Consider the following 12894-nt stretch of genomic DNA (forward strand, 5'->3'; position numbering starts at 1 on the left):
TCACATAAGGGAGAAAAAGTATAGTCGGACACAGACTGGGGAAGGGGGTGCTGTCTCACCTGGTCTGTGTAGGGAGGGCTGCTGGGGGTGACGTCTTCACAGTCTTCAAGGAAGTGAGGGAGGAGGGGAGGAGTGTCCTCCAAGGGGACCCCGCCTTGCAGCAGCTGCAGCAGACAGGGAGGGGCCAGCCAGGCGCCGGGCTAGCAGCAGGGATCCCGCGTGGCTGGGGCGCGGAGACAGGCAGAGAGGGAGCGGAGACCCGGCCGCTGTGGGCGTGAACTGCCCACAGGCTAGGGCCGAGCTCTGGGGGCTGTTGAAGGAGGGCAAGAATGCCGGAAGCTGGGCTGTCCTGGGCGGGGCGGGGGTGGGAAAGATGGAACCTTTCCATCGGAAGGTAGAGTCGTGCTGAGAGCGAGCCACAGCAGCTGTTGCCGGGTTGGGATCAGGTGTGAGAAAGAGAGGATCGGGAAGCCTGCAGGTTTGTGGCCCACGCAGGGATCGAATGCGCCACGCCGGAAGGACTGCAGGACAAACAGGCTGGCAGGAGCCGCGTGCCGTCCGCATGGGCTGGGGACTTTGAGACCCCCTCCTTCCAGGGCACAGGTGATGGGGAAATGGGACAGGGAGGGGAGGGGAAGAGGGGGTTCGTGATGGATGGGCAGGGTCAAAACTGAGAGGGACTGGGCGCATGTGGGCGGCCGGAAGGGAGCCCGCAGCCCATCCCTTGTCATGGTCCTGCTGGTGGTCTGGGATGTTTGGCCACTGAACCCACCCTCTGCACGGTCCCGCCATGTATCTCTGTTATGCTAGCACGTGCTGGCTTGACTGGGTCGCGGCAGCCCCGTCACACCGGCAGCGTGCTCTCACGCGGGGCCTGTTGTTCGCTGTTGTTCCTGGTGGGAATGCTCTCTCTTCAGAGACCTCCATGGCTACCTCTCTCAAACTGACCTTATTAGGTCACATGCTCTCCTTATATGTGATAGAAAGCTCCTCTCCCTGCTGCTATTGCTGGAATGTTCTGACCTGCCTTACCCTGCATTTATTTTTCTCCAAATACTTACTTATACCTTATACCTATATACATCTTAAAAATGTCTCACTGTCAGTCTCTCCCCACTGGAACAGCTCTGTGAGGACAGAGGCTAGGACAACGTCCGGTATCCCGGGGACCTTCCACGAGCATTTGCCGAGTGTGCGGACTGGGCAGACGTCTAGGTGTTCTCGCTCTGGGAGGGGCCTGGTGGTGATGAGGGGGCGGGGCTCCCAGAGCTGCCCAGGGGGCTGATGATGTCCACTGTCCTCTGTGTTAATGACAGTGACGGACACTGAGAAGAGGGTCACTCAGGGCCACTGAGCAGACCCGGGAACCTGTGCGTGGCTCTTCTCTCACGCCGTCCCCGAGTGGACATCCATAGTCTCGGCCCGCCCGGCGGCGTTCTTGCTGGGTTTGGCAGCCTCCTCCCTGGTCTTCCTCTGGAAACGCTGTCTGCCCGAGTGGTTCAGGCGTGGTTGGCAGGCGCCGTCCCGGGATCCATGGGAAAGAAGAGCAGGCGTGGTGCTGGAGTCGCTGAGCGGTGGGTGTCTGGGGGCCGCGGTGCCATCCTCCCTGCCGCCTGGAGGAGCCGACCAGGACCAAGGCAGCAAGGTAGGGCAGAGGTGGGAGGGCCCTGCAGGGAGAGCGTCATGAGCTGTGCGCTTGGCTCACGGCCGCAGGCCTGCTTTCAGTCCGAACCTGACCCAAGCCTCGGACCCCTCAGCCGCCTCGCCCTGCTGTCGTGAGCCCGTGGCCCCCAGGGGAATGGAAAGCTCGGGATAATCCCCAGATTACTGAAAGCCGATACCTCCTGACAGTGAGGTCAATTCCCTGAGTTGTCCCAGAGGCTTCCTTGTTTTCTCTCTTCTCCCTTAAACACTGGCTCTTGGTCTTAAAGACGCGGGCCTTTGCTCTGTAATGGGTTTCAGCAGGCGAATTCTCCATCCGGACAGACCGTGCTTCCTGCATTGGGAGAGCTCTCGTCTGGGACGGCTGAGCGCCCGCCTGCGCTGCGGGCACTCCAAGCCCACCCTCCAGGCCTCGGCTTGAGCCTCTGGAAGGTGAGGGAATTCCCTCCTTTCTGGTGATTCTTCCCTAATGTGGAAGGTTTCTGGTGTTCTGTTGGTATTTTTGAAAACTGAGATAGTTAGTGTAATATGGAAAAGTCTATAGAACGTATAGGTGAGGCTGAAAGAATAATTATAAAATAAATACGCTGTGACCAGTGCCCAAGTCGGGAGAGAGAACCCGTGGGCACTGCGGAAGCCTCCTGTGTGTCCTCCCCGTCCCCTCAGCCCCCAAAGCCAATGCCACCCCGATTCAGACTGTGAACAGTTCAGCTTCTCTTTGCACTTGCTTGGCCCTATATGTACGTGAACAGAGTTCTGCGGGCTCATGTCTGCATGTTGTGTGTTGTGAAAGGTGAAGGGCTTCCGTGACCTGGGGAGAACCCAGGGTGGACACAGTGGACCATATCAGCAGGTGCCCAGTCTTGCTTCTTAAGAAAACTTATGCGCAGTGATTCACAAATAGGGACGTCCGTGGATCTCCCGCGAACAGCCGAAGCGGTGTAGACTGAGGCTGACACCCTGTGGCCCACCCTCCTGTGAGACCCCCTCACCCGGCCTATTGCCACGGAGCCAGCGCGTTCTAGACGGGGTGCGAATGGTGCCGGCACTCTCCGCACCATGTGACCCGCATCAGCAGAACCCTGGGTGGACTCGGGGTGCAGGTGCTCACTCACGTGCTGGCCCAGGACGCCAGGCTGGGAGCATGCTCCCTGGAGAGTCAAGACTGAAAACCGGGAATGCTGCCTCAAAGGACAGGCACGCTTCACTCTTCAAGAAACTGCCCGTTTTTCAAAGCCGCGGTCGCGTTTTGCGCTCCCACCAGCCACGTGCGAGGGTCCCGTTGCACCTCACCGTCCCCAGGATGGGGTGCTGCCAACACCTCTGACTTGGGCCAAGTGAGTGTGGCTGTTTGTTGACTGTATTTTAAACCGCTTCTCCGGTGCCTTCTCTGGGGAGCATATTTCCAGGCCCTTCTTGGCTACTCAGGGCTCCTCTGGGGAACTGTCCGTTCAAATCTGCTCGTGGTTTTTTTAAAAAGATATTTTATTTATTTATTTGAGAGAGACAGCAGAAGCAGAGGGAAGGGCAGAGGGAGAGTCTCAAGTAGGGTCCCGCTGAGCAGGGAGCCCGACGTGGGGCTCAATCCCAGGGCCGTGGGACCATGACGTGAGCCGCAGGCAGACGCTTCACGACTGAGCCACCCAGGAGCCCCTAACTCTGTTCATGGTTTTATTGAGTCATTTTCCCTCTTTGGTAGATGGAATTCGAACGCTCTCTTCTAATCTGTCTTCCCCTATATTTTCTCAACAGTGTCTTTCGGTGACATCTGCTGGGCGTTATGATTGTTCTTGTTTTTCAGAGAACCAAGTTCTGGTTTTCTCAATTTTCTCCATTGTTTGTTTTCTATTCTACTGACATCTCCTGCCTCGATGGTTTCCTTCTCTGTTCTTCGGTTTTAATTTGCTTCTCTACTTCTAGACGCGTGATGCGCCTTCTCGTTCCAGCGTAAGCGTTTCCAGCCGTAACTTTCCCTCAGGAGTGTTTACGGGTACGCGCAAGATTTGCCATCTAGTGTTTTCATTATCATTCAGTTTAAAGCAGTTTCTCATTTCTCTTGTGATTTCTGATCCATGCATCATTTAGAAGTGTGTTGTTTAGTTCCCAGGTATTTGGGATTTTCTAGATACCGCACTTCACTTGATAGAAATCTAGGTGTTTATGAATTTAATGCCATGTGGTCAGAGAACATACTCTTTATGACGTCAGTGTTCCAAAATTTCTGGAGATTTGTTTGATGGCTCAGCGTACGGGAGATCCTGGGGAATGTCCCGGGTGTGCGTGGGAAGAGCGTGGATCCCACTGGTTTTAGTGGCGGGTGAGTTGCGCGATAGTGTCGTTAGAGCCTGCGTCCTCACGTTGTCCTGTCTGTGCATCCGTAACTGGCGTGACAGGCTGGTGGAGTCTCTGGTGTGGGTTTTTGTTTTCCTTTAGCTCTGCCCATGTTTGCTCCGTGTAGTTGCGAGATTTGCTCTTGGTCGCGTATACATTTAAGACTGTGATGTCTTCGTGGTTAATTGACCTTTTCGTCATTCCAAAATACCCATTTTTATCCCTGGTAACACTACTTATCTTGAAGCCCACTTTGTCTGAAGTTAGTGTAGTCACACCAGGATCAAGATTGGGTGTTTTTCCCTGCTTCTCCTTTTACTCTCAACCTGTCTGTATCTTTTTCTTGTAAATAGCATGTCGTTTGATCTTACTTTTTACCCGACTCTAACGATCTCTTTTAGTTGCAATATTCAGTGCATTTACATTTATTTTACTAGTCACATGTTTGGACTCAACCATCTCTGTACTGGGTTTTCATTGGTCTCACTTGCTCCTTGGTTCTTTGATCCTCTTCTTTTCTTTCCTACCTGCTCTGTGACTGTGTATGACTTCAGATGTTCATCTAGAGAATAGGATACACCTTTAAATTATCAAAAACTTATCAGGAACAGCACATTATTTAACAAGGAAAATGGCAAGAAGCTTATAATTCTGTTCTTTCATTTCTAGGCCCTCATCTTTGTGCAAGCATGTCCCATATTTTACTTGTATAAGTGACATAAACCTTCCAGGACATTATTGTTTTAAACAGCCAGTGGTCTTTAAGAAGATGTAATGCTGCATGTTATATGTATAATTTTTGAAGATCCTTTATATTTACCAATATACTTAAACTAGTTACCATTTCTGATGTTACCTATTCCTTCCTAAAGAATGAAGATTCTATCTGGTATCATCATGTCTCCTTCCCACAAAACCTCTCTTAGCGTGTGTGTCTGTGTGTGAGTGTGTGCACGTGTGTGTAGGGTGTGTCTGCTGGGGACACGTTCTTTCAGCCCTCATCTGTCTGAAAATGTCTCTTGCATCAAATTGCAGAAGGATATTTTTGTTGCATACAGAATTCTAAGTTGACAGGCTTGTCCACCAGCATTTTAAAGCTGTTGTTCCATTGTCTTCAGTCTTATATCACTTCTGATAAAACTTAGGCCTTGTTCTTTTTTTGTTCTGTTGAATATGTTGTGTTTACTTTCAAGATTGTTCTTATCTTTGTTTTCAGTTTGATTATGATGTGCCTAGGTGTGCTTTCCTGTATTTATCCTCCTCGGAGGTCTCTGAGCTTCCTGGATCTGTGGTCAATATCTTTCATTAATTTGGAATATTTTCAGCTATTACTTCTTCAAGTATTTATTCTGCCCTGTTCGCTTTCTCTTCTCCTTCTGGGTCTCCAGCTGTATACCTCGCACGCGTGACAGTTTGATATTTTCCATACGTCTTGGGTAGGATTTTCCATTTGTGTTTTCTTGGTGCTCCAGGACAGATGATTCTACTGATATGTCTTCAGCTTCACCAGTCTTGTCTTCTTCATTCAGTCTGTTGATAGTATCACAAAATAGTTGATCTTTGATGTATTTTTCACTTCTAGCATTCTCACATTTCCATTTCACTCAGAGATACATGTGCCAGCCTGTGGAAACTTGCCATGGGTGTGGACGGGACCTGGTGACTTGTGTCTTGTAAACAGAGTACGGACAGCTGGGGATTGCTACCTCTGAGGTGAGGCCCTACAAGACTGTGACTTCCATCTCGCGTGCTCTCTTCTCGTGAGCTGGCTCTGATGAAGCAGACTGCCATGCCTGGACTGTCTGCTGGAGAAGTCTTTTTGGCAAGGAGGTGAGAGATGAGGCCCCGAGTCTAACAGCCTGAGAGAAAAGCACAGCCAGCAGCCTCTCCAACACCTTGATTGTAGCCCCGTGAGAGAACCCTAAAAGGAGGGCCCTCCTAAGCTGTGCCCAGGTTCTTGACCACAAATATTGTGAAATAAATAAAGGTGTATTGTTTTCCTCTAAGCTTTGGGGTCATTTATTATGTAGGGCTGAAAGAACGAATCCCACACCGCTGGGATTCTCATTGGGATCGTATTACCCTTTAAGCTCACTTTGAGGAGAATTGACTTCTTTACCATAGTTCAGTTTTCCAGGCAAAGAACATAGCATAACTCTACATTATTTACATTTTCTTTAACATCTCTCAATACATTTTCATAATTGTATCCATAGATCTTACAATTTTTATGCCATTATAAATGGTTTCTCTTTTGTTTTTAAAATTTTTTCTTCTAAATGGTTTTTGTGGATAGATTTTAATTCAGCTAAGCTTTTATTAATTCTTATCTGTGAAGACTTTTAGATTTCCTACATGTATAATGACATCATCTGCAAATAATAATAGTTTCTTCTTTCTTTTTCTTTTTTTTTTAATATTTTATTTATTTATTTGACAGAGATAGAGACAGCTAGCGAGAGAGGGAACACAAGGGGGGAGTGGGAGAGGAAGAAGCAGGCTCATAGCAGAGGAGCCCGATGTGGGGCTCGGATCCCATAACGCCGGGATCATGCCCTGAGCCGAAGGCAGACGCTTAACCGCTGTGCCACCCAGGCGCCCCTCTTCTTTCTTTTTCAATCTATAGCCATTTGGTTGTGTTGCTGTTGCATTACAATGATGTCTAGGGCCCCAAGTACAATGTAGAATAGAAATCATGATTGTGGGCATGTGTGTCTTAGTCTTGGGCTTATGGACATTTTCATCAGGCAGGATGAACTATCATTTCACTAGGATGATTTGGGTGTAGTTTGTTTTCCTTTTTTTTTAAGAAGATACCCTTCACCAGATTTGAGAAATTCATCTCAATTCCAAATTCAATTAGATTTTTAAAAAATTGTGAATCAATATTGAATTTTATCTGCTAATTTTCCTGCATTTATTTTCCCACTCACATTTACTAATTGCACATTTACTAATGTAAGATTGACTGATGACTCCTTTTTTCTCATACTGTTCTTAAGTTGGGGATTGTTACCCATTTTTCTATTATCTGGAGGAGTTTGTATCAGATTTTATCTTTTGTTCCTTGCACATTTGGTGAAAACTGCCAATAAAGCCATCTGTGCTTAGAATTTTATTTGGGGGAATTTTTTTTAAGTCACATTTTTCTGAGTTAATTTTGCTACATTTCTAGGAATTTGTACATTTCATTTCAAATTTCAAATTTATTGGCATAGAATTTATTTACATATTCTTATTATTTTAATATCTGAAGGATTTTTGTAAATCTGTCAGAAGCTTGTGAATTATATGGGTATTTTCAGAGAACCCATTTTGGCTTAGTTTATCATCTCTGTCATATGTTTCCCTCATTTCATCACGTTCTGCCTTATATTTATTAGTTTCTCCTATTATCCATTTTGCTTGGGTTTGTCATTTTTCTAGATTCCAGAGGTAGATGCTTGTCTCCTTCCTTTCCACTGTTTTCCGCTGCTGTTTACACCCAGACATAAAAACACTACGTACACTTTAGCTGCATTCCACAAACTTTATATTTAGTATTTTCACCTTTGCTTATTTAAAAGAATCTTCTGATTTTTTTCATGGTTTATCCTTTGACCAAAATAAATTATTTAGAAATGCGTTTATTAATTTCCAAACATATGGCTATTTTCTAGTCATCTTTTTGTTATTGATTTCCAGCTTAATGGCATGGTCAGAGAATATGCTCAGTACGATTTTAACTCTTGGAAATTTTTTGAGACTTGCCCAGAACCACTTGGGCTTGAAAATATTGTGTGTTTTTGAATACAGTCTTGTATAGATGACTGTTAGATCAAGTTTGTTAATGGGGTTGTTCAAATTTTTTATAAACTTATGGCTTAATTTTCTGTTTATTCTAATAATTATTGAGACAGAAATGTTATTTCCTTCCACTTGGTTATGTATTTTTCTATTTCTTTTATTTTTATTTTAATTTTTTTAAAATATTTTTTATTTATTCATTAGAGATAGAGAGAGAGAGCAAGAGGGAGCACAAGCAGGGAGAAGGGCAGAGAGAGAGGGAGAAGCAGGCTCCCTGTCAAGCACGGAGCCCAATGTGGGGATTGATCACAGGACCCTGGGGTCATGGCCTGAGCTGAAGGCAGACGCTTCACCTACTGAGCCACCCAGGCGCCCTGTTTCACATCTTTTCGACCTAAGTTATTACATGCATACACATTTAAAATTCATGTATCTTCCTGATGACTTGAACCCCTTATTCTAAGATGCTGGCAGATTCACGTCTGGTGAGGGTCCGCTCCCTGGTTCATAGATGGCTGTCTTGCTGTGTCCTTCCGTGGTGGAGGGCAGGAGGGCTCTCTGCTGTATCTTTTACAAGGGCACTAATCCCACCATGAGGGCTCCACCTCCTGACCTCACCACCTTCCAAGGCCCCGCCTCCCACCACCCTCGCACCGGGGATCAGACTGCAGTACATGAATTTCGAGAGGACACACACACCCAGGCTATAGCACTTTCACTCTTAAAGGGTATTTTCTCCGCACATGGAATTCTGATAGGCTTTTTTTTTTCTTCAGCATTTAGTAATGTTGTTCCACTTCCTTCTATCCTCTATGTTTTCTGCAGTGATTCAAATTATTTTCTTTCTTTTTTTTTTTAAAGATTTTATTTATTTGACAGAGAGAGAGAGACAGCAGGAGAGGGAACACAAGCCGGGGGAGTGGGAGAGGGAGAAGCAGGCTTCCCACTGAACAGGGAGCCTGATGTGGGGCTTGATCCCAGGACCCTGGGATCATGACCTGAGCCGAAGGCAGATGCTTAACTACTGAGCCACCCAGGCACCCCCAAATTATTTTCCTATACACAATGCATCATTTTCCCTGGGCTGCTTTCAGGATATATATATTTTTGTCTTAGTTACCAAATTGGGCAAGTTTTCAGCCATTATTTCTTCAAATATTATTTCTTAACCACACTTTCCTCTTTTTCCAGGAGTTTGATAACAAAATGTGAGCCCTTCCAGTATTGTGCCAGGTCCCAGAGTCTCTGTTCATTTGTTTTTCAATCTTCTTTTCCTCTCTGTAATACAAGTGAGTCATTTCTATCGCTCTGTCTTGGGTTCATTGTCTCTTTCCTCAGTCATCTTCATTCCACTATTGAGTCTCTCTAGTGAGGTTTTTATTTTGGTTATTATATTTTTTTAGCTGTAATATTTCCAGTTGATTCTTCTTTATATTTTCTATTTCTTTTTTTTTTTAAGTTTTTATTTATTTATTTTAGAGGGGGTGGAGAGGGGAGGTGCAGACGGGGAAGAAGAGGGAAAGGGAGAGGGAAAGAGAGAGAATCTCCAGCAGACTCCACACTGAGCAAGGACCCTGACTTGGGACTGGATCCCACGACCGCAGAGATCATGACCTGTGCTGAAACCAAGAGTCAGACGCTTAACTGAGTGAGCCACTCAGGCACCCCAATATTTTCTGCTTCTTGGCTTTCTACTTTCTCAAGAGTGTTTACTGTTATTGGTTGCAGCCTTTCTATAGTACTTGCCTCCTCAGATAATCACAAGGTCTGTTGTTTCCGCATTGGTGACTGTTAACTCTTTACATTCCAGTTGGGATTTTCATGGTCCCTTGTTTGCTGTGTAATTTTGGATTGTATCCTGCACATATTGAATGCTATGCTATGAGACCCTGGGACTCTCTGAGTTATGGAGAATGTCGATATATTTCATTGTATTAGGTGTGTGATGCACTTGAGTTCATGCTGAATGCTCCATCCGACCTGTACGGTGCTATTCAAGTCTGTCCTTTGGGTGCACCACCCAGTGGGACCTAGGCAGTGGCCATTGTGCCCTCTTGCAGTCTGTGGTAGGCTGATTAGGGCCACATGCGTGCCTGTGCAGCCCAGAGGTGATGGCAGGACATCACACACAACTTTCTCAAATCACTTTTCTCAGTTACCCCTTTCTGTAGTCTCCCCAATACTTTCCAGCTTCCTGGAGCTTCTCTTTTCGGGCATTTTCCCAGAAAGCTTTGTTCAATACTTGTTCTTCTTCTTTTTTAAAGATTTTTATTGATTTGAGAGAGAGCACAGAGGGAGCGGGAGAAGCAGACTCCCCACTGAGCAGGGAGCCCGATGCAGGACTTGATCCCAGGACCCTGGGATCATGACCTGAGCAGAAGGTGGACGCTTCACCGACTGAGCCCCCCAGGCGCCTTGGTTCATACTTCTGATGACTGCACCTGTATCCTGGGCATTGTGGGAGGAGGAGAAGGACATAAAGCAACAGGGATTTGCCCAACTGTTTTGGAACAAAATCCCCCAGTTAGAGAGGGAGATAGTCCCCCCTAGAGTGTTAGGCTTCTGTAGTCTCTGTTGTTGTTGTCACCACCACTGGGTTATGTGGGGCTGGGGCAGAGAGAACAAAGTAAGGAAAAAGTTAGAGGGAGGATGTACTCCCCCCTCAGTAAGCATCAGGGGAGCCCTTTCCTATTTCTTGACCTGAAACTGGAACACATCTCCTGGAATGTTCCCTGTTTATGCCCATGCCCACTTCTAGGTTTGGGACTGGAGTTAATCCATGCTGGGAAATAAGAGAAACTCACCACCAGTTTGGTGGTGCCCCATATTCCAGTCTTTCCCCCAGATCTACCTGCTATCATTTACCTTCCAGAATCCTTAAATAGCTACTCCATGCTTTCTGTTCAGATTTTATAGCTTCATTTGAACAGAAATGGCCAGGGAAGGGGGCGTGTTCGTTGGGGCTGTGCTTACTCCATTTTACCAAGAACCAGAATTCTCTGTTGATGACTGTTTTTCCAACCGTAGCGGAGTTTCCACTTTTATTTAGATTTCTGGCCTGGTAAGTCCTCATATATGTTTGAAATGTTTTTATGTTTTGTTTTGTTTTTAATTTGCTGCTACAGACAGTGAACTGCTACAATTTTCTGTCAGAAAGTGTTACACTTTGTATGACCTTCGTATACATACTTAACTTTGGTTTTGAAAAACCTTCAAATGTATAGAGAAGTTGTAATTATAGTGACTTTTCTCACGCTGTTCCCTCATCTAAGATTGCTCACTTCATGGTGGCCCCTTTGCCACGGCCCCACAGGAAAGAGCCAGCTCGGTGCTTCCCCAGGATTTGGGCACTCGCCTCGCCAATGTCTGCCTTTGTGCCTTGAGGAGGGGAGAGCCTTTGGGCCATTCTGGGGGAAACAGCCAAGGCTGTGGGTGGGGTACACATGATAAGTCCTCTCCAACTTGGCTGTGTCCCTCAGCTGTCAGATGTTCGAGATGGAGAGGGAAGTCCACCCAATGGCATTTGCCAGCAGCGTGTCTGGTTGCCCTCTTTCCCTGGAAGGGTAGCTGTTCGCCTACACGATGACCAGGGACCGAGAAGGAGCAGCTTTGGAGGATGGGGTTAAGGAGGTCTGGGAAGGAGCAGGTGGATGGATGGACCTTTTGGAGTGGGCTCAGATGTGAAAATACTTGTGTTCCACAAGCATGCTCAGCGGGTGCTCCTGCTGACAGGTGGAGAAGACCCATTCCGCGGATGTCAACCAGCTGCTCCCCTGCACACACAGTTCATGGACAAAGTGCTAGTAGCAGCACGAGGGTGAGTCCACACGGGCTCGACGACCTCCATCTTCCCAACCACGGCTGCTGCCATGCCTTCCGATGTGTCTCTCAGCAGCTGAGACCAACACAGAGCCGAGAGCCGTGCCGCACACCCCCGGGGACCAGCCAGCCCTCCAGTGGCACGTGGATTCCAACGGACCTCATTGCAGTCAAGACTTACCTGGGGATAGTTTTCTATCCAGTCCACCAGGTTTCTACCAGGAATGTCATCCGGAGACTTAGTGAGTGCTTTCTTCGCTTTCACACTAACCCCCACCTGACCAGGGAAACAAGGGCGTGCAGCAAGGAGCTGACATTGTGGGACTCACAAGTCTTACTCTGTGTCTGTCACCCAGCTAGCAGAGAATGTTGGAATGGACCATTGTAACGTGCCGCAGAGTGTCTGGTGGGAGAACAACCCTTCACCCCTGAGTTTCTGTGCTATCAAATGTGTTCTCAGCCAATAATCAAGGAATGGTGCTGGCTTTCCTGTGGCCAGAGTGCATGGGTCCAGGAAGAAGGGGTGAAGGGGGCCTGGCAGCTCTCCCCAGCACAAGGAATCAACCACTTGCAAATATGTTTGCTCTCCATGCACAGAACTTTGGGATCTGCTGATTTACAAGTCTCGGTGTGGGAGAAGAAGTGTACTCCTTGAGGGGACATCTTACCCCATGCATAGGTTTTCATCGGATACTTACCCTACCTGCCACTTTTATGAGCTCAGTGAACCCCTCCAGCAACTCTAAGAGGGGGCACTTTACGGGTGAACCCCCAGCCCCAGGGCACGGACAAGTGGCGGGGCTGGGACCCTGAGGCCAGCAGCCCCCGAGCCCAGGGCTTCACGAGGGAATTGTGGGTCTGGATCCGGAGCACCGATAGATTGTTCCATGCAAGGCTCCTAAGAGCATTTCCCTCTCATCTGGGCGGTGGAAGGCAGCGTTTGGAGACAGAAGCCGGAGTTAATGGTTAAAACACGCACGTGCAACTCTTCGGGCGGCTCCGCGGCCTGATACCCAGGGTGAGACGCGGGTGAGTGACCCGCGGCGCCGGGCGGGTGGCGGTCAGTGCGGTGCAGCGGCGGCCGGCCTCCGCCTGCCCCTCCCTCCGCCCTGCGCAGCAGCCTGGCGTGTTTTCAGCAGCATCGTCGCCGGATTTTCGTGGACTGCGCACCTGCCCTTGTCAAGAATGAGACGGGCAGAGAAGGAGAAGAGGTGGGGTTGGGGTGTCGCGGGGCCGCGCCCGGAGGCGGCAGCGGGGAGTGTCGGGGGAGGGCCTGGGTTTGGGGGGCCCGCCCGC

At 48.1% G+C, this 12894-nt stretch overlaps 1 long non-coding RNA gene across 2 annotated transcripts; it reads left to right on the forward strand.

Moving 5' to 3' along the window:
• Positions 1-1190: 1190 nt before the first annotated feature.
• On the forward strand, positions 1191-5950 carry LOC117802781. Of its 2 annotated transcripts, XR_004626323.1 has the most exons (4): positions 1191-1645; positions 1963-2094; positions 2567-2999; positions 5675-5950. It is a non-coding gene; the product is annotated as an uncharacterized LOC117802781 (long non-coding RNA). The 2 variants fall into 2 exon arrangements; XR_004626322.1 differs by having other exon boundaries at positions 1191-2094.
• The last annotated feature ends 6944 nt before the right edge of the window (positions 5951-12894 follow it).

Source organism: Ailuropoda melanoleuca, chromosome 6 (genome assembly GCF_002007445.2).
Source record: "Ailuropoda melanoleuca isolate Jingjing chromosome 6, ASM200744v2, whole genome shotgun sequence".
Taxonomy (NCBI): Eukaryota; Metazoa; Chordata; class Mammalia; order Carnivora; family Ursidae; genus Ailuropoda; species Ailuropoda melanoleuca.